Source organism: Mus musculus, chromosome 7, assembly GCF_000001635.26.
Source record: "Mus musculus strain C57BL/6J chromosome 7, GRCm38.p6 C57BL/6J".
Lineage (NCBI taxonomy): Eukaryota > Metazoa > Chordata > Mammalia > Rodentia > Muridae > Mus > Mus musculus.
This window is the reverse complement of record NC_000073.6, coordinates 97,766,080-97,785,150: the sequence shown is the minus strand read 5'-3', so window position 1 is coordinate 97,785,150 and position 19,071 is coordinate 97,766,080. Positions and strand designations below refer to the sequence as shown.

The 19,071-nt window shown below is 43.8% G+C and overlaps 1 long non-coding RNA gene across 1 annotated transcript in view; it reads left to right on the top strand.

Moving 5' to 3' along the window:
* Gm39050 overlaps positions 1-19,071 on the top strand; it is a 41,081-nt gene that overhangs the window by 15,254 nt on the left and 6,756 nt on the right. Inside the window, exon 2 of the long non-coding RNA XR_869802.2 lies at positions 17,045-17,199. This is a non-coding gene — a long non-coding RNA (predicted gene, 39050). The remainder of the gene's footprint in view (positions 1-17,044; positions 17,200-19,071) is intronic.

Here is a 19,071-nt window from a genome sequence, read left to right as displayed (position 1 = left end):
TGTCTATGTTAGTAAAGTGGAAGGGGTGCTTGCTAGAAGGTGCATCCATCTAATGTGTCCACCCAATTGTAAGACACCACTTGCTATGCTGTCCCTAACCCCCTGCCAAAACTAATAATGAAGACAGCTCTAGCACACCAGTACATTGTGTTTCTTTGTTTTCATTTTAGACAGGGTCTTGCTATGTAGCCCAGAGCTAGCTCCAAAGCCAAGACCCTCCTGCCTCAGTGTGCCCTAAGTACTGAGATTGCAGGCATGGTGCTTCACACTCAGCTCTTCATTCAGGACATCACTTTCAACATAGTCTGCTCCTCCAGCTGCCAAAGAAGAGCAGGGTTTGTCATGTTGTCAGTCTTCTCTGGAAATTTTCTGGATTTTACATTATGTCCTGAATTGACAGGCACATGAGTGACCTAAGACTGATATTTCTTCAAGACTCTCAAAATTGCAAACAAAATCCAACCAACTACATGAAATTGTAAGTGACTAGAGCACACGTTTGGCAGGGCTGAGATTTCTCCAAAAGGAATGGAAACTAGTGCATACATAGGTAGAAATTCTTTAGAATGGTGTGTGGCCTGTGGGACTCACTAAAGTTTGATAAAAGTTCTATCATTTGATATTTAATTTATCTGAGTAGAAAGTTTTTTGTGCTGGCTAGTTTTATGTCAACTTGACAAAGCTGGAGTCATCTGAGAGGGGGAAATGTCAATCAACTGCAGAAATTCTCATCACCTGAGGGTTGTCCCCAGGATGTTGATGCCCCTGAACTTGATAGCTTTGTTTGCAGGTCCATATCACAACCTGATACCAGAGAAGTTGCTGCAGGAGAGAGAGGAAAGTGTATGGTGGACACTGGGTCAGTGCTGCAGCCTAGAGAGAGTCAAACTGTCCAAGGCTGCAGCTGAAATCAGAGATGGACTCAGGGAAGGTAATACCAGAAGTGTCTGCTGCAAACTGCTCAGGTTTCATTTATAGGTTCATCTTATAAATCAAATTTAATAGATAATGGCAATCTTGTTTACACTCCTGTCTGAAAGGTATGTGAATTTTAATTCTCTATAACCTCAACAATTTGGGATTACCAATCTTTACTGTTTTATTTATTACAGGCAGTACATAGTGTGTGACAGGGTGTTCTTGCTTTAATTTACATTCTTCTGATCACCAAGTAGCTGAGCACCTGTGCATAATAGGTCCATAGCTGTCTGAGTTTGATTTTTTTGTGGCTGCTTTTTTTTTTAAAGTATTTACTATTATATCTAAGTACTCTGTAGCTGTCTTCAGACATACCAGACCAGGGTGTCGGATCTCATTATCAATGGTTGTGAGCCACCACATAGTTGCTGGGAACTCCCTCTGGAACTCCCTCCGGAAGAGCAGTCAGTGCTCTTAACTGCTGAGCCATCTCACCAGTCTCTTTTGTGGCTGCTTAATGGATGATTTAACTAATTGGATCTGAGATCAGGTCTCACTATGCAGATCAGGTCGACCTGGAATTTGCTCTCTAGAACAGCTGTCCTTAAACTCAGAGATACACCTGCCTCTGCCTCACTAATGCTGGGATCAAAGTCGCGCACTACCATACCTGACTATTTTTTGAAGTAGGGTTTTATGTAGCCCAGACTGGCCTCAGACTTACTATGCAACTGAAGCTGACATTGAGCTCCAGGCCTTTCTCCCTCTACCATGTCAAGTTTAGGTATGCTCCTTAGTAAACTGTGTATTTTGAGTCTTTTGTTCACACATTTTAAACTATCAGTATCAAGACAGAACTTGCATAAAACGAACTGCATGAATTTTAAATGGTCTTCTGACTGATAAATGTTCATCTTTATAAACACTAGCAAAGCCCATCTGACTCAGGAAGCTCCTTCTGCCTCTTTGCAGTCAGTCTTCCACCCCTCCCCCTTCCAGCAATCAATGCTCTGCTTACAGTCACTGTGGGTTACTCTTGCTTTCTCTAGAACCTCATTTTGCAAGTACTTCTTTGTGTATTTGTCCAGTGATATTTTTGCCATGCTCTGATGAGCATTTGGCTTGAACACTGGGCCTTGTGCATTGTAGGTAAATAGTCTATCTCTGCACTACATCACTAGCTTTCCTGGTTTTGAGATTATCTGTGTGTTGTCAGTTAGAACTTCCCTTTATACTACTGAACAATACTACATTCTACATATCTATCACAAACTGTTTATCCATTTAACTATCAATAGTAGTATTTGGCTACTTGAATAAAGCAGTAATGATTCTTCAAGTATATATGTCTTTTATTTTATTGGGTGCACACCTAGAAGTAGTATAGGTTTGTTGTAGGATAGGCATCTTTTTCGTTTCATAGAATTTGCCACACTATTCTTCAAAATAGCTGTAGAATTTAGTGTGCTTTTTGGTAGATTTCGATTATCTCTTGCTTTATGATCTGAATCTCTCTTCTTCTGCTTTCTTTGACCCAGTCCTTAAACTGCCATTTCTCTAAAAGGCTCTGATGTCTGTCAGTGAATAATGGCCTTTACTGATCACAGTCCAGGTGAGCTCATCATGAAGGATGCAGTTGTTCCTGGGTCTTCTCTTTGGATGCAGAACCACACATAGTTCAGCCAGATGGCTCAGCGGTTGAGGGCGCTTGCTGCCAAGGCTGACAATCTGAGTTCAATTCTAGAGCCCACATGGCAGAAAGAAAGATTGGACTCCTGGAAATTGTTCCCTGACTTCCACTTGTATGCTGTGGGAAGTGTACACACACATCACTCACACGTACATGCACACACACACACACACACACACACCAAATAAGTAAATAAAACTGTATTTGTATTTATATTTATATTTTAAAACTGGCTTTTAAGAAGCATGCTTCGGTGAGTTCTGAGGCTCCAAGGAAATTACTTCTGCTACAACCTGAGGGAGCTCAGAAGCCTTTGAACAGTGCAGCTCACCAGACTCATATTGGAGCCTCAGAACTCACCGAAGCACGCTTCTTCGTTCCACAGGTTCTAAGACCTGACACACAGAAACTGTGAGAATAAACAGATGTGTCCCAAGCTGCATTAGTAATGACTTGTAACTCATAAATAGAAGCTATACAGGAGGGCAGAGAGGAATGAACTCTAGAGATAAATTCTACTTCCTACTAGTATCTTCCCTTTCTTCCTCCTTCCTCTTTCTTTAAAGGCAGATGTGGGATCTGGAGCTGAAGCAGCTATCCTGAAACTATGAGGAAAAGACTGAGAAAATCACAGACCTTCAACTAAATGCTTTCTAGTCATCAACGCTGGGCCAGCACCACCTGCCTCCAGCTGTCCTGTTGTCCTGTTAAGGCAAAGAGCCGCAGGTTGGCTTGGTTGCTGTTTGTAAGCAGTGGTTTCTCAGGACCCTTGTACTCAGGCGCTTCTTCAGTGGTACAGTGTGTTCTGGGAGTTTCCAGTGTGAGCTCCACTCTGTTTGATTTTGACAGTTTCTTCCACCCCCTCCCCCCACCGCTGCTCCTTGAGCGTGGCAAACACTCTGCTAGATCTCTCCTAATGAGATGGTTAATATTCACTCTAGGAGACAGAGAAAGAGGGTCACAAGAAGCTCACACGTCCCTCCTCTGGGATTCCAATCGCCGTGCCCTCTGGCCATAGCTGCACTTATTCTTAGACATGCTAAAGCATATGAGGTAGAAAATTGAGCACGGGGTTGGTGGGGGATATTTTTCAGGTGGTGCCACTGGCCTCAGAGTCATTAAGGCTCCATCCAGCCCTCAGAAGCTCATTTGGTGCCAGGCTGGACTTGTCTTGGTCTCTTGGCTCATTCCCTATTTGGGGTGGATGGTTGTTTCTTTTACTTCTAACCAGGAAAGCCACAAGACTATAAAATGGTATCACCATAGTGGAAAATTACAGAAACTTTTTCTTCATAAGTTAAAAATGAAGCCAGGTGTGTTGGCTCATCCATTGCATCCCATCACCTGAGAGGCAGAGGTAGGTGGATCTCTGAACTAGAGGACAGCCTGGTCTACAGAAGGAGTTCCAGGACAACCAGGGCTACACAGACAAACCCTGTCTCAAACTATTAAGAGGTGTGGTCTTATCAAAGGAGACTGACGATATGAGAGGAAGTGAGGAAGTGAGTCACTGGGGGTGGACTTTAGGACTGCTAGTACTTAGGCTCCTCCCAGTGTAGAGGCCCTCCTCCTGGCTGCCTACAGAAGACTATTGCCTCCTTGGCTGCCTGTGGATCAAGATGGAGAACTCTTGGCCCCTCCAGCACCATGTCTGCTTGCAAGCTGTCATGCTCCTCAACATGATGATAATGGAGTAGACCTCTGGAACTTAAGCAAGAACCAATCAAATGTTAGCCTTTATAAGAGTTGCCTTGGTCATGGTGTCTCTTCATAGCAATGGAAACCCTAAGACAGAAGTTGCTACCAGGGATTGGGTATTGCTGTGATAGGCCTGACCAGGCTTTTGTTTGGAGCAATGTGGATTGGGAGACTTTGGAAAGCAGTGGAATGCTTTAAGTGGGCCTTAACGGGCCAGTCTAGTAGAAGCATGGAAGACAGTGGTGCTGAGAGTGATCTGAACTGTGGTGACCTGGCTCAAGAGGTCTCAGAGAAGAATTTTAGGATGTTGCCTAGAGATTGCTCTTGTGATATTTAGGTGAAGAAAGTGGATGCTTTTTGCCCTTGTTCAAAGAGTCTGCCTCAGTCTGTGGTAAAGATTAATTGCAGTGACAAAGGAACCCTAGTGTAGACTTTGTACTGTGGTTCACTCTTATAAGGAGCATTTTGACCAAAGGTAGCAAGCTTAGGAAGGGAAAATACAAAATGAATGGTTCAAAGATTAAAGGGACACCAGGACGTAGAATGGAGCTAAATCCAGTGTTCAAGGATATTAAAGGGAACTAAGGGAGTGGTGACTTCAGGGCAAGTCCCACCCAGCTAAGCTTATTGTTTATGAGTTTACAGTTGAACATGGGATAGTTATATTGTGTTAGGCATTATTATTATTGTTTTCATTTGGATGTAAGGAGATATTATTATGTGTCAACTTGACAAAGAATGCACTGTGATGAATATTCTCTGTTTTCAAGTTGACTATATCTAGCATGAACTACAGTCTAGAATAAAGATCTTGTGAAAGGATAAAGAAAAACTTAGGTCCAGGCATGGTGGTACACACCTTTAATCCCAACACTCAGGAGTCAGAGGCATGCAGATCTCTGAGTTCAAGGTCAATCTACAGAGCAAGTTCCAGGACAGCCAAGCTTAGTGAAGGAATTGAAAAGTAGAAAGCTGGTGATGCTATAGAATAAGGGACCATGTTCTAGCCCCAGTTAGCAACAGAACTCCACAGCCTTAGTCATGTGGCTCTGGCTTTAGAGTCAAGAGTAAAAGGGATTACTAAGGACAATTGATGCTAGTTAGTTGGAGCTAAGAAATTAACAATGATTAAGAAGATACCAGCATTACTGAGGTGAAATCTTCTGGGAAGTGTTTTCTGGGAACACAAAGAAAGTGTGTTCCAGAGATAGCCAAGGTTGTACCTTGTGCTGCAACTAGACTTGGTAATGTGTAAGAATCACCCAGGTGATACTGGTTTAGAAGGCATGAAGGGGGTCATGGAAAGAACCTGAGGCTTGGTATTATGAGAAGTCAGCAAAAGCCATCAGTAAAGGTGCTGCCTCCTTCATTACACAAAGGAGTTGAGGAATGGCACCATGAAGAGAGCCTATTAGAGGCTATTTTGGTGAAGCCTAGTTGCAGTGGAAGATACTTGCATATTGGAGATGCCAATATCATGGGATGACCACCAAGAACAGCAGCAGTAGTGGAGCCAGAGCCCAGAGTGCTGCAGAGGGCAGAGCTGGAGAAGTGACACAAGCCCTTTGGAGGAGCCCAGAACATCATGTGTAGATCCCAGACACTGGAACAAGAAGGTGTAAAGTTGAAGTTGCCTTGAAGACCCCAAGATGTTAGAGATACCAGAGTCCTGTGATACCTGTTGAGGAAAGTTGCTAATAGGGAGTGGAACCAAGAGAAAGAAGTTTTTTGCAGTCAACAAAGATGAAAGGAGTTGGAGATCTGAAGAGTGCTCTGGCATCAGACGTGGAGATGCAGAGTTTGGAGATTGTCCAGTATTTCCTCACTATGATGTTTTGGAATGATGGTGTATATCCTGTGATGTTGGGTGTATGTGATCTGTGTGTTTATTTTGATTTCATAGGGCATTACAGTTAAGAGATTGCATGAATCTCAGAAGAGACTTTGAATTTTGGACTTCTAACATTGTTGAGACTGTTATAGACTATGGAGACGTTTGAAGTTGGACTAACCGTATTTTGCATTATGCTTTTGGCTAGGTATGTTCCCCATAGACTCATGTATTCAATCAAACCTATGTGGTCCAGTGAGTATAATGTGGTGGTTTGAATATGCTTGACCCATGGGAAGTGACACTATTAGGAGATATGGCCTGTGAGAGGAAATTTGTCACTGGGAGTAGTCTTTGAGGTCTGCTAGTGCTCAAGCTTCCCCTGGTGTAGAGACTCTACTTCTGGCTGCCTACAGAAAAGTATCTCCTGGCTGCCTTTGGATCAATATGTAGAACTCTTGACTCCTCCAGCACCATGTCTGCCACGCTTCCCACCATGATGATAATGAACTAAACCTCTGAAACTGTAAGCTAGTTTCAATTAAATGTTAGCCTTTATAAGAGTTTCCATGGTCATGGTGTCATTTTGCATCAATGGAAACCCTAACTAAAATAGAGTCCATGATGGCAGAGCAAAAGCATTGTGGTAGGAGTAGCTGAGATCTCACATCTGGACAAACAAGTAGAAGGTAGAGATAATCAAGTAGACAGAACACTGGGAGTAAGTGGCCTAAGCTTTGGAAACCTCAAATCTGCCTGTTCCCTGCCCCATGACACACCCCTTCTGGCAAGGCCACACCTCCTAATTCTTCCCAATGAGTTCCACTAGCTAGAAACCAAGTATTCAAACATATCGGCCTATGGGGACCATTCTCATTCAAACCACCCCAATGCACATGAGTGCAGGAGCTCACGAATGCCAGACATATTGAATACTCCTGGAGCTGGAGTTAGAAGCTGTTAATGAGCTCTCTTACATGGGTGCTGGGAACCAACCTGAGTTCCTTTTCAAGAACAGTGTGCACTTTTAGCCTGTGAGTCATTTTCCAGCCCCTGGCACATCTGTAACCCCAGAGTTAGTGAGATGAAAACAAGAGATTCTTGATGAGTATACTCTAGGTACACTCTGGCTTTTGCATGTACACACACTGGTATACACACATAGGTGTATCCACCTGTACATACATTTGCCCACATGCACATTTCACACACCAGGTACATAAATAAGCAAGTTAAATGGCTTTTGCAAGAGTAGAAAAATAAAAGCATTAATTTTAAGTTCAACATATGCTCTAGAAACATAGCCTGAAATGGATGATTTGAACCCAGAACTCGATCCTGCAGCCTTTGGGATGCCAATCCATCAGGCAGCAGAGTGGGTTCTATGTCTTAACTCCCTGTGGAGCTGAGTCTGAACAGGAACTGAGACATAAGTAGCATACAACTCACACGGAACAATGATGCCGATGAAAATTACATGGCTATATAGCCCTACTTTCCCTCTCCCACTTGGTTCTATGAGGGAGCCATGCAAGAGAGGTGACTGTTACATTTGAAGACACCAAGAGCCAGGAAGATGGTGACTCACTAAAGTGCTTCTACCAACTGCATTTTGCCAACAGCAGCAACAACTTGGCTAAGGAGAGGAAGTGGGCAGACAGCAACAGCTGGATCAGGGGCTCTGAGCTCTGTGCGACATTTCTATCCTGTGATGTGTCAAACTCAGCAGCTGGAGCCGAGAATTCCACCCATCAGTGTACAGGGAATCAACTGTGATCCACTGCAAAGGGCAAAGCCATCAGGAAAGAGCAAATGGGATTCTACCTTGTTCCATCCTGGGTTCCTACTCAGTCTAATGTCCCATGTTATATTAGACTTTCTAACCTTGTGTGAGTGCTCTGGCTTTTCGCCAGAATATTTATCTTCATAATGACAAGAATAGGTTTTTTTTGTTTATTTTTTGTTTATTTGTTTTGTTTTTGTTTTGTTTTGTCCAGTTGGATTTTGAGACAGTCTTGCTATGTAGTCTAGGCTAGCCTTAAACTCTAGCTGTTCCTGCCTCAGCTCCCAAGTGCTGGGATGACAGATATATGTTGACAGATATATTCTTTGAAACTAGCAATTGTGAGAGAGCCTTGAGTCAAACAGTCCTCCTTCCCCCTCCTTCCAGAAGCTCAAAACCAAGTTCCTGTCCTCGCTGTCCTCACTTATGCAAAGCAGTCACCAGTCCTCTAGGTGTATATCTGCTGAACCTTTTGTCATTTCTCAGTGTCTTCACAAAGACAGCTTTCTCCCGATGACATACATTGGTGCCAACCTTTAAAGTTTTCAGGGCTACAAAGATGGCTCAGCAGTTAAGAGCACTGACTGTTCTTCCAGAGGACTTGGGTTCAATTCCCAGCACCCACATGACAATTCACAACCTTCCATAACTTGAGTTCCTGGGGAGGCAGAGCCCCCTTCTGGCCTGTGAGGGCACCAAGTTCATGCATAGAACATAGACATGTGTACAGGCAAAATACCCATACACATAAAATAAGGATAAGCAAATCTTAAAAATGTTTAAAGATTAAGTTTTCTTTACTTTGTCACAAACGTATTTATATAATAGAAAATTTAGTATATACAGGTATAATTTCTTATCCTTATGTTTTTAGTTTTCAACCAACAAATATTTATGCCAAGTATGTAGATGACTACCAGTACTCTAGTTCAAGAATTTCCCTGTGCCATTACAGACTTCATAAATGTCTATTCTTCTTAGCCAGCATAGAATACACAACCACAGAATTATGAAATGAATCTTTCCTCATTGAACACTTAGTTTGTTTCCAAGTTTCATGAATAATGGTAGACACATCCTGCTGTCTAAATGTCTCATCATTTCCTTAGGACTGATTCTTGGAAGTAGAATCCCTAAAGGAATTTCAAAAATACAGGAAGAAATATATCACTTCCTATTTTAAGAGACTGTGTCCTCTCTGACCACGGTGGACAGCAGCTGTAAGAGGCTTAACACATCTGATCGTAGCAGAAGCATACACACATTTCATACACCATCATCAGCCTTCTTTATCTACCCTGACTGGCTTTTGGACTGACCAATAACTGCCTTGCTCTGGCAGGTAGGGACCAAACCAGCGCAGAATGCTTACTGGGATTTCTGAAAAGAGAGCATACAGAGCCAGTTTAAAAGGGAGAGCCAAGATAAGAAAGTCAGAACTAATCACAACCAAGTTTTCTCTTCAAAGTACTTTTTAAAAAAAACAAACCTTCTCTTTAGCTTTTTAAATGAGCATGTACAACTTATAACAGAAAAAGTTAACCTACTGGGAAAAACAACAACAGATTCTCAGATTTGGCGTGAGACTGGGGATTATCTGGCTCTTAGAAAAGCAGCTGTGAGTTCTCTGGCTCCGCACTACTGCCTACAAATTCCTGGCTGCTTCAGAATGAGTCTGCTCCTGAGTCACTGAAAGAAAGGATTATTGATTCCCTCTAGGGACACTAGTGAGGGCAATGGCTATCTTCCAATCCTAAAAGTGGGCTCTAAGACCAATTACTGGGGACCCTCTGTGCAAGAGACGTATTGATGATGCCCAGTCAGAATGTGTTAGCAGGCAGAGTGGAGCAAAGATAACCACAGCTGCCCCAGGGGTGACCACTCCATCTCAGGGAGTGCCAAGGTATACACTGGAGACCCCCTGTCCTGGAAGGGACCATGGTGATTCATGGAGAAGGCAGGGAAACAGTTCTCAAACTCTCTGACACCAGGACTCCTTTATACTACTAAAGACTCCAAATGCCAGTGTCCATGTGGGGTCTAGTATTCAAAAGTCACTGTCTTAGAAGTTCAAGCTAAAAAGGCTTTTACATATTTATTAACTTTTTAAAAAAATATCTCTCACTATATCCTTGGTAATTTCTAATATGAATTAGATTGTGAGGTGTGTGTGTGTGTAAAAAGTGACTATATTTTCTAAATAAAATAGTGAGTAGAATTTCTCACGTTCTGAGATCCTTTTACTGTCTGAACTGTTAGCATGCACCTGCGCCCTTACGTCTGCTTCCATACTTAGCCTGTTGCAAGTCTAATGAGAATAAAAACACATTCTTTTATGTGTAGTTGGAAAAGAAAGGGATACTTTAACTTCCTTCCCAGACAAGTGTGGACATTCTTTTAATACTTTATTAACACTCAACAAGGGAGCCGGGCAGTGGTGGCGCATGCCTTTAATCCCAGCACTTGGGAGGCAGAGGCAGGTGGATTTCTGAGTTCGAGGCCAGCCTGGGCTACCGAGTGAGTTCCAGGACAGCCAGGGCTACACAGAGAAACCTTGTCTTGAAAAACCAAAAAAAAAACAAACAAACAAACAAACAAAAAAGCAAAAAACAAAACAACAACAACAACTGGACAAGGGGAATGAGTCTTAGACTGTATTGGTTGGATGGTTGCTTTGTCATTGCTGTGATAAGAGCTTTCCTTGTAGCTCAGGTTGGCCTGGAGCTCTCAGCCTTCTTGCCTCAGCCTCCCAGTTGGGTTACCAACTTGTAACTGTGGTGCAATATACATTGGTAACCATTCTTAAATGTGTTCTCAGTTGCGTTAAGGTAACTTGTGTTACAGTGTGTGATACAGTATCCTTCCCTGTGAGGATGGAAATTGTTATATGTCTATTCCTATCTTGTGTATCCACTCACATGTTGATGGGGATGTTTCCATACATTAAATAAACAGTGATAAGAAATAGGAAAAGTCGGGAGGCAGAGGCAGGCAGATTTCTGAGTTCGAGGCCAGCCTGGTCTATAAAGTGAGTTCCAAGACTGTCAGGGCTATAAAGAGAAACCCTGTCTCGAAAAACCAAAAAGAAAAAAGAAAAGAAAAGAAATAGGAAAAGGGGCTGGTGAGATGGCTCAGTGGGTAAGAGCACCCGACTGCTCTTCCGAAGGTCTGAAGTTCAAATCCCAGCAACCACATGGTGGCTCACAACCATCTGTAATGAGATCTGACACCCTCTTCTGGAGTGTCTGAAGACAGCTACAGTGTACTTACATATAATAAATACATCTTAAAAAAAAAAAGAAAGAAATAGGAAAAGTGTTGCGATGGGGCTGGAGAGATGGCTCAGCAGTCAAGAGCAGGGCTTACTACTGCTCTTGCAGAGGGCCTAGTTTGGTTCTCAGTACCCTCACAACTTCACAACTGCCTACAACTCCAGCTCTTGGGGATCTGATACCTCTGGCTTTCAAAGATACCTGCAATCATGTATACATATATACCCCACATGGAATGATTTTTTTTTTTAACTAAAATAACCCAAATCTTTTTTTTTTTTTTTTTTTTTTTTTTTTTTGAGACAGGGTTTCTCTGTGCAGCCCTGGCTATCCTGGAACTAACTCTGTTGACCAGGCTGGCCTTGAACTCAGAAATTTACCTGCCTCTGCCTCCCAAGTGCTGGGATTAAAGGCATGGGCCACCACTCCCGGCAATAACCCAAATCTTAAAAATAAAGTTCTATGTGCTGGGCATGGTAGCATATGCCTTTAATCCCAGCACTCAGGAGGCAGAGGCAGGCAGATCTCTGTGAGTTCAAGGTCAGCCTGGTCTACAGAATGAGTTCAAGGACAGCCAGGGCTACACACAGAAACTCTTTGTCTCAAAACAAACAAACAAACAAGAATACTGTAATAGAAGTAAGGCAGGTCCTGGGAGAGAGGGCAGAGGCAGAAGAACCAGCCCAAGCTTGGCTGGGCTTCCAGACCCAAGGCAAAGCAGAGACTAAGGAGTGGCGAAGAGCTGGTCAGGAAAGGGCTACTAGCAATGACACAACTCCAGGATCAAGGTCTGGGGTGTGAGAAAAGGCATGGCCAGGGTTCAGGTCTGAGCAGTGAAGGGCCACAAAGGGAGCTGGAGAAACAGTCAGCAACTGGCAGAACATTTATGACAGGCCGGGCACTGTGTTGAGCCTCTGCCTTAAACCCAGGGCCTCAGATATGGTAGGCAGGCCTTCCCACTGATGCACTGTCAGAGCTTGGTGAGCATAACACACTCAAATACATACTCAGCTAAAACTGAGCACGCCCTGAGTGTATGCTGAGGGCCAGATGCTACTCTTAGTGGTTCAAATGAAGCAATAAAGTTTAATCCCAGTAACGACATGAGGTTGGTACCCTTCCTGTTTTAGAGGTAGGAAAGTAAGGCACGGGGAGGCTAAAATCCATTGTCCAAAGTCATGCTGGTGAATTGGACCTTGAGCTCAGGTTTCAGTAGCTATACCTGTCAATATTCTGCTTGAGACCTGAGGGCAACAGGAGGGATTTGGACTTCTCTGTGGCCTGACTAGTGAGCAGCAGTAGGCAGAAAGTAGGCGAGACTGGTTTGTGCTTTATAACCATCCTAGGTACTGTGTGTGCAGATGTAAAGGAGGCGATTATCCTTGGAAGTAACAACGCTTATCTCAAAACACTGCCACCATGAACCAATGTGGCATTGCACGCAATTCCTTGTCAAGTGAATGTCTATCAATGCCCTAGCTTTGTTTGGTTCAATACCCTAGTAATTAATCCTTACGTGGAAATCATCATCTTCCTTTTACAGGATTTGGAAAAGAACGGGAACGGTATAGCTGTGTACTAATAAATATTCTCTATGGGAGTAAGTTCCTTTATTTAGAGACTTTGTTGACTGTTTTCAGAATAAATACTTCAAACATAGTTGATGCCAGATGGTCAAGACTTTAATAACTGGCCCCAGGATGGCAGAGAGTTCAGCACTGCTGCGTGACTGATTCACACACAAGAGCTCAGAGAAGCCAAGATTCTTGTTCAAGGTCTAAGGGAAGGTGATGGTTTAACACCGGCCTTCTCTCTATTTTCCCCACACATGTTCATATATTTGAATACTTGGTCACCAGGGATTGGCACTGTTTGTAAGGATTGGGAGTTGTCAGTGGGGGTGGGCTTTGAGATTTCTCTCTCTTGCTCTCTCTGCCTGCATGCTACCATGTTTCCCACCATGATGATAATGGACTAAACCTTTGAATTATAAGCCATCCCTAATTAAATGTTTTCTTTTGTAAGAGTGTTGTTTTTTAGGAATGTGTTTGCAGGCTAGGGATATAGTTCGGTTGATAAGTACTTGGGATATAGTTCAGTTGGTAAGTGCTTATCTTGCATGCAGGAAGCCCTCAGTTCAAACCCCAGCACCACATAAACAGGGCATGATGGTGCATGTCTATACCCGTTGTCCCGGGGAGGTAGAGAGAGAAAGATTAGGAGTTAAAGGTCATCATGGACTTCCTAGTGAGTTCAAGACCAGCTTGGGATACATGAGAGACCTTGTCAAAAGCTAATTGTTTTTAACGAACTGGCATCTATGGAAGGTGTCGCAATCTTATATCAATCAGGTCCTAAATTCATAATCTTTTAAAGTTTTATTTTCGCTAGTTATCTATTAATGAATTTGGCCACTACTGAATTGTGATATTCATAAACAAAAAGGGAGCAGTTACTGGATTTCGTTTTATAAATGTCAATTTTAGTAACACCACTCACTGCCAGGACAATCTTGGCAACCCCCAGTCACCTCCCATGGCTCAGAAACAGAGAGGGAATGGCCTTTGCCTGGGAAGTAGTAGGCTAGCAGAGCATCAAATACTGGCTCATGTCTTGGTTTGTTGTGATTTTCTTTTCTCTTTTTTTCTTTGACACAGAATCTCACTACATAGCCCGGGTTGGTCTGGAACTCCCTATGTAGAACAGGCTGCCCTCAAAATTGCAGGGACCTTCTGCCTCTGTCTCTGAGTGTTGAGATTATATGTGTGCACTAACACACCCAGCTTTCATTATGATTCTAAATTGACAATATTTTTCTTGTTTGATTTCTAGCTACTGTTGGACTGGTTCCTCCCTTTTTTGGCTCAGACTGTTATATTTCACAGAACCCGCTGTGACTCATGCTTGGGTCAGTTGCATTCTGTCCCTTAATTTTCTAATAAGTAGACTCTAAGAGAAGCAAGCACACACAGGCCCGGTGGAGACGCAGCTGGACCCTGTTGCTGAGATCAGTGTAAATATTATCTCTGTAAATTTTGTTTGTGTGCTGACACTTCCAGGGCCATGTTGATAGCTGCCAGGGCAAAAGTGCTACTTAGTTAACACACAACACTGTTTGTAATTCATCTCAATGAGATTGCATGTTCTCCCATTGTAGAATGATAATAATGTGAGTTTGACTCTATGTACACTGATACACTGGTATCCTTCTACATGGAAACAAGAAAATTTCCACTGCTCAGCAGGACATGACGTGTTACAGTTGAAGACTCGTGCTGTAGAGTTAGTTAGATCCCTTGCATCTCAGCTATGTGATATGAGGTCACACGCTTCTGTTTTAGTTTCCTAATGTTTAAATGAAGCAAAAATACTACAAAAATACTTGTGCTTTAAAAATCCATCCAGGCCGGGCGTGGTGGCACACGCCTTTAATCCCAGCACTCGGGAGGCAGAGGCAGGAGGATTTCTGAGTTCGAGGCCAGCCTGGTCTACAAAGTGAGTTCCAGGACAGCCAAGGCTACACAGAGAAACCCTGTCTCAAAAAAAAAAAACCCAAAACCAAAACAAACAAACAAACAAAACAATCCATCGAGATAACAATATGCCTGGAACAAAGTAAATGATGCTTACTGCATTTCCCTGCTCCGTCTCCTGTTAGGGCAAATCCAAATGGCTCCTCCGAGATTTCACCAGATACACAGAGATCATCTCTTACCATAACCTGTCAAGTACCCAAGGCACTCCTTTTCTAAAAAAACAGAGTAGTATCTTTTAAAGACTGGACAATTTTGTAGGACAATTTTAACACTGTGGATACACTTTTTATATGTTTTCCCCAAAAGCAATAAGCTGTGCTAAGACTTAAGATGAAGAATATTGTCACAGACTTGAGAAACTCTATTAGAATTACAAAGCAGCTCCCTGGATGGGCAGGATGATGGGGACTTTGGACAATTAAATTTGAATATTAAATAAAATGACCTTATTTTATGCTTCAAGTTGTTAAATTTAAAACAAACTACCTGATATTAGTAATTTAGATGTTGTAAAAAAAAAAAGAATTTTTAATTCTTTGTGGTGTGTATGTGTGTGTATGTAAAACCAGATATGCCACAGCATGCTTGTGGAGGTCAGAGGATGACTTGCTGGAGTTGCTTGGCACCACCCCTTTACCTTCTAAGACAGCCTGTAACTTCCAGCCAGGACCTGTGGACCACAGAGTGATTCTGTTGGCTGGCTTGCTTGCTTGCTTGCCTTTGCAGCAAATGGACTCCAGCACCTCACACATGCTGGACAAATGTTCAGCTACATGTACGTGTTCTTAGCTACATCCCGCACCTGGTGTGTTTATAAAAAGATAAAGAGGTATAAGAATATGTTCTATGGGGGTGTGATGAAGTATAGGGGGAGGGGTGCCTCAGTGGGCCCATGCTGAGGCATCCCTTCCCACTGAGGGACCACGAGAGACAGTATGGTATAGAATAGAGTTTATTGAAGGCATGGAGAGGGAAGTTAAGAGGGTAGTAGAGACAGAGAAAGGCAGAGAGAGGGAGAGAGTAAAGAAGTAGAGGCCGACCATGACCACGTGAAGAGAAGGGGAAAGGGAACAGGGGTGGGGGAGGGGAGCAAGAGGGAGAGGCAAGAGAGGAGGGAGGGGGCAAGCAGCCCCTTTTATAGTGGGCCAGGCCTACCTGGCTATTGCCAGGTAACTGTGGGGTGGAGCTTAGACAGAATGATAACCACACCCCAGTAGTTAGTTTTGTTCCTTTGAGATAAGGTCAGGCTGAGCAGCCCCAGACTGGTAAGACATTCTTACTTGTTCCAAAGACCCTTCCGAAAAGAGTGACCTAGACACCTGCTAAATGTTAGAGTCATCAGCACCTGAGACTGGATAAGCAGTGTACTGGGAGGAAGGACAACAGCCTGCTTTCTATGTGCGGCCCTGTCCCAACAGCTCTATGAGTCTTGCAGATGCTCACTGGTTACAATGGTGACATCTCAATAAACCCACTGGGACTCTCCTATGTGCAAAAGACACTGGATACCACTACCCTACCCAGCACTGCAGCTCAGCTTTGCCTACCTCCAACACGCTTCGAACTCTCATAAGCTACAGCTGGGCACAATCACCAGACACAAGGCCTATTTTCTGTTTTATAATAAAGAGTTGAATGTCTCAAGTCATTTATTGAATACCCATACTTCAAAACTGCTGAGAAAATAGGAACTATGAAACAGCAATTGTTTACCTTCAAGATCTCATGGTGGGAATGGCCTGGCATTCTGCTCTCCTGGGAGAGATCAAAACTCAAAATCTGAAGTGTAAAGTTTCTGGTGGTGGTTTGCTTAAACACCATCAAGAAGCTGAAAAACTAAAATTGTTGTAAATTGGACACCATCTGTATTTACTATTATTATTATCATTATCATGTGTTATTATAGTTTTTGGGAGACATCATCTCTCTTTGTAGCTCAAGCTAACTAGAACTCACTATATAACCCAGTCTGTTGTCTGTTCTGTGTCTCTGTCTCTGTCTCTCTGTCTCTGTCTGTCTCTCTCTCTGTCTCTCTGTCTCTGTCTCTGTCTCTGTCTCTCTCTATCTCTCTGTCTCTGTCTCTCTCTATCTCTCTGTCTCTGTCTCTCTCTCTCTCTCTCTCTCTCTCTCTCTCACACACACACACACACACACACACACACACACACACACACACTTGGCTCTCCTGAAGAGAACAAGTTTGTTTAGAACACTTTAAGGAGAACAGCGACTCTGACAGCTGCCGGCATAATCTCACTGCCTGTGACGTCATGTGCTCGAAGCTGTCTCTGTTCTGTTCTTGTCCTGATTTTACAGGCTTACCTGGGGGCCTGCAGTCTGACGCCTCCCCCCATTTTTGACTGAAGGAAGCTTGCTGGCCTGGCACAGGCCTCTTCCTGGACCTGGAAGAGCTGCACCACTGAGGCTACACAGCCATATGTTCCCACATATGTCCCTGAAATCTTGCAAAGGTAAAACCGTTTCATCACAATCAATTAAGATCACTTTTGATTTCCACCGAGACAATTCTGCATGTAGATGGCACAGAGATGACTACAGATTTTCGAGGGCCCTGCCAAGGGGAAGTTGAGTTGAGGATACCTTGAATTTTGATAGAGCTGGAGATTAAATATAGATAAAGACTTAGGCATAGAGGATACAGAACTGTTGTTTCCTCTTTTCCTGTTTCCTCACTCTGTAGCCCAGGCTGTCCTTAGATTCTCTACTGTGCAGTCCCATGCTGGCCTCTAACTCACAATGCTAATCCTGCCTAACCCTCCTGAGTGCTGGGATTCCAGGCATGAGCCAACGAGCCTGGCTGAGTTAGATGTGTGGTATGGTTCACAGTAACTATCACATATAGTTACCACCAGTCCCTCCAGGTTGGTAACAGTGACCATTACACTGCCCACCATACTAACAGAACCAGCAAGATGGTACAAAGCTATTGATGCCAACTTAGGACCAATCAGAGTGTGCCCTATGGTACCAAGCACCACAGGAATATGGGCAGTGGGAGGCAGGACGTCTGAGGGTGGAGGCTATGGCTCACCTCTGCCATGAAGACGCCATAACAAATTCCATAACAATTTGCCTCCAAATAAGCTGCCTTTTTGTCCCAGAGGAGAGATGAGCACTGAGACATGGTCTCAATACGAAAACCAAGCTGGTTTCAAGTTTGGAACAATCTTGCTCCTGGCTCCTGAGTGCTACGATTCTGGACTTTCATCACCATGCCTGGTTAAGATTCTTTTTTTTTTGGGGGGGGGGGGGGAGCGGGGGTGGTGGACAGCATCACATACATCCCAGGCTGGCTTCCAACTTGCTTTCAGAGGATGACCTTGAAATCCTGGTCCTCTGCCTCTACCTCTCTGGCGCTGAGGTTATAAGTGTGCCCTTGCTCACACTCTTCTGAGTGCCAGAGTGCCGGCAGTGTTCTCTGAACTGTGGGTGTGGAGGAGGAGGGCCCTGGTGAAGGCAGGGGCCCCGCCTCAGGAAAACTCCAGAGGCAGAGCTTCCTCTGAACTGCAAGGAAGAGGACAGCTGCCGCTCTAACCTGCTCAATTTGTGAATGCTGCCTACCTCTGAGTAATTACCAACTGAGCTGTAGCCTCGGCCCCAGAGCTAGCATGTTAAAAATTTTTAATATTTATTTTTCAGGTGGATTGGGGCACATATGGAGGTTAGAAGACAACTTTTCTCCATTCATCATGTAGGTTCTGGGAATTGAGTTCATATCTTGGCATTCTAGACTCGGTGCCAAATGCCTTTACCCACTGAGTCATCTCTCTGGTCCCATGTGGTGGTTTGAGTAAAAATGGCCCCCATAGACTCTTAAGGCCTTATTGGAGTGGGTGTGGCCTTATTGGAGGAAGTGTGTCACTGCGGGGTGGGCTTTGAGGTTTCAGAAGCTCAATTCGAGCCTGGTGGCTCACTGTCTCCCTGTTGCCTGCAGATCCAGATGTAGAATGCTCAACTACTTCTCTAGCACTATGTCTGCCTGCATGCCACCATGCCTCCCACCACGACAGTAATGGACTAAGCCTCTGAAGTATAAGCCAACCCCAATTAACTGTTTTCCTTTATAAGAGTTGCTGTGGTCATGGTTTCTCTTCACCAGCATAAAACCCTAGGATACCGCAGATCCATCACACTTAAGACTAACCTTTAAGAATCTACTCTGCCCTCTCCTTTGCAGTCATGGAGGTAAAGTTCAGATGAAGCACTGTTGCCAGAGTCTACCTGAGGCGAGTCCACAGCCCTCACCAGGCACCTCCCCCTCCACACCCACAGTTCAGAGAACACTGCCGGCACTTAGAAGATGTGAGCAAGGTGCAAAGACG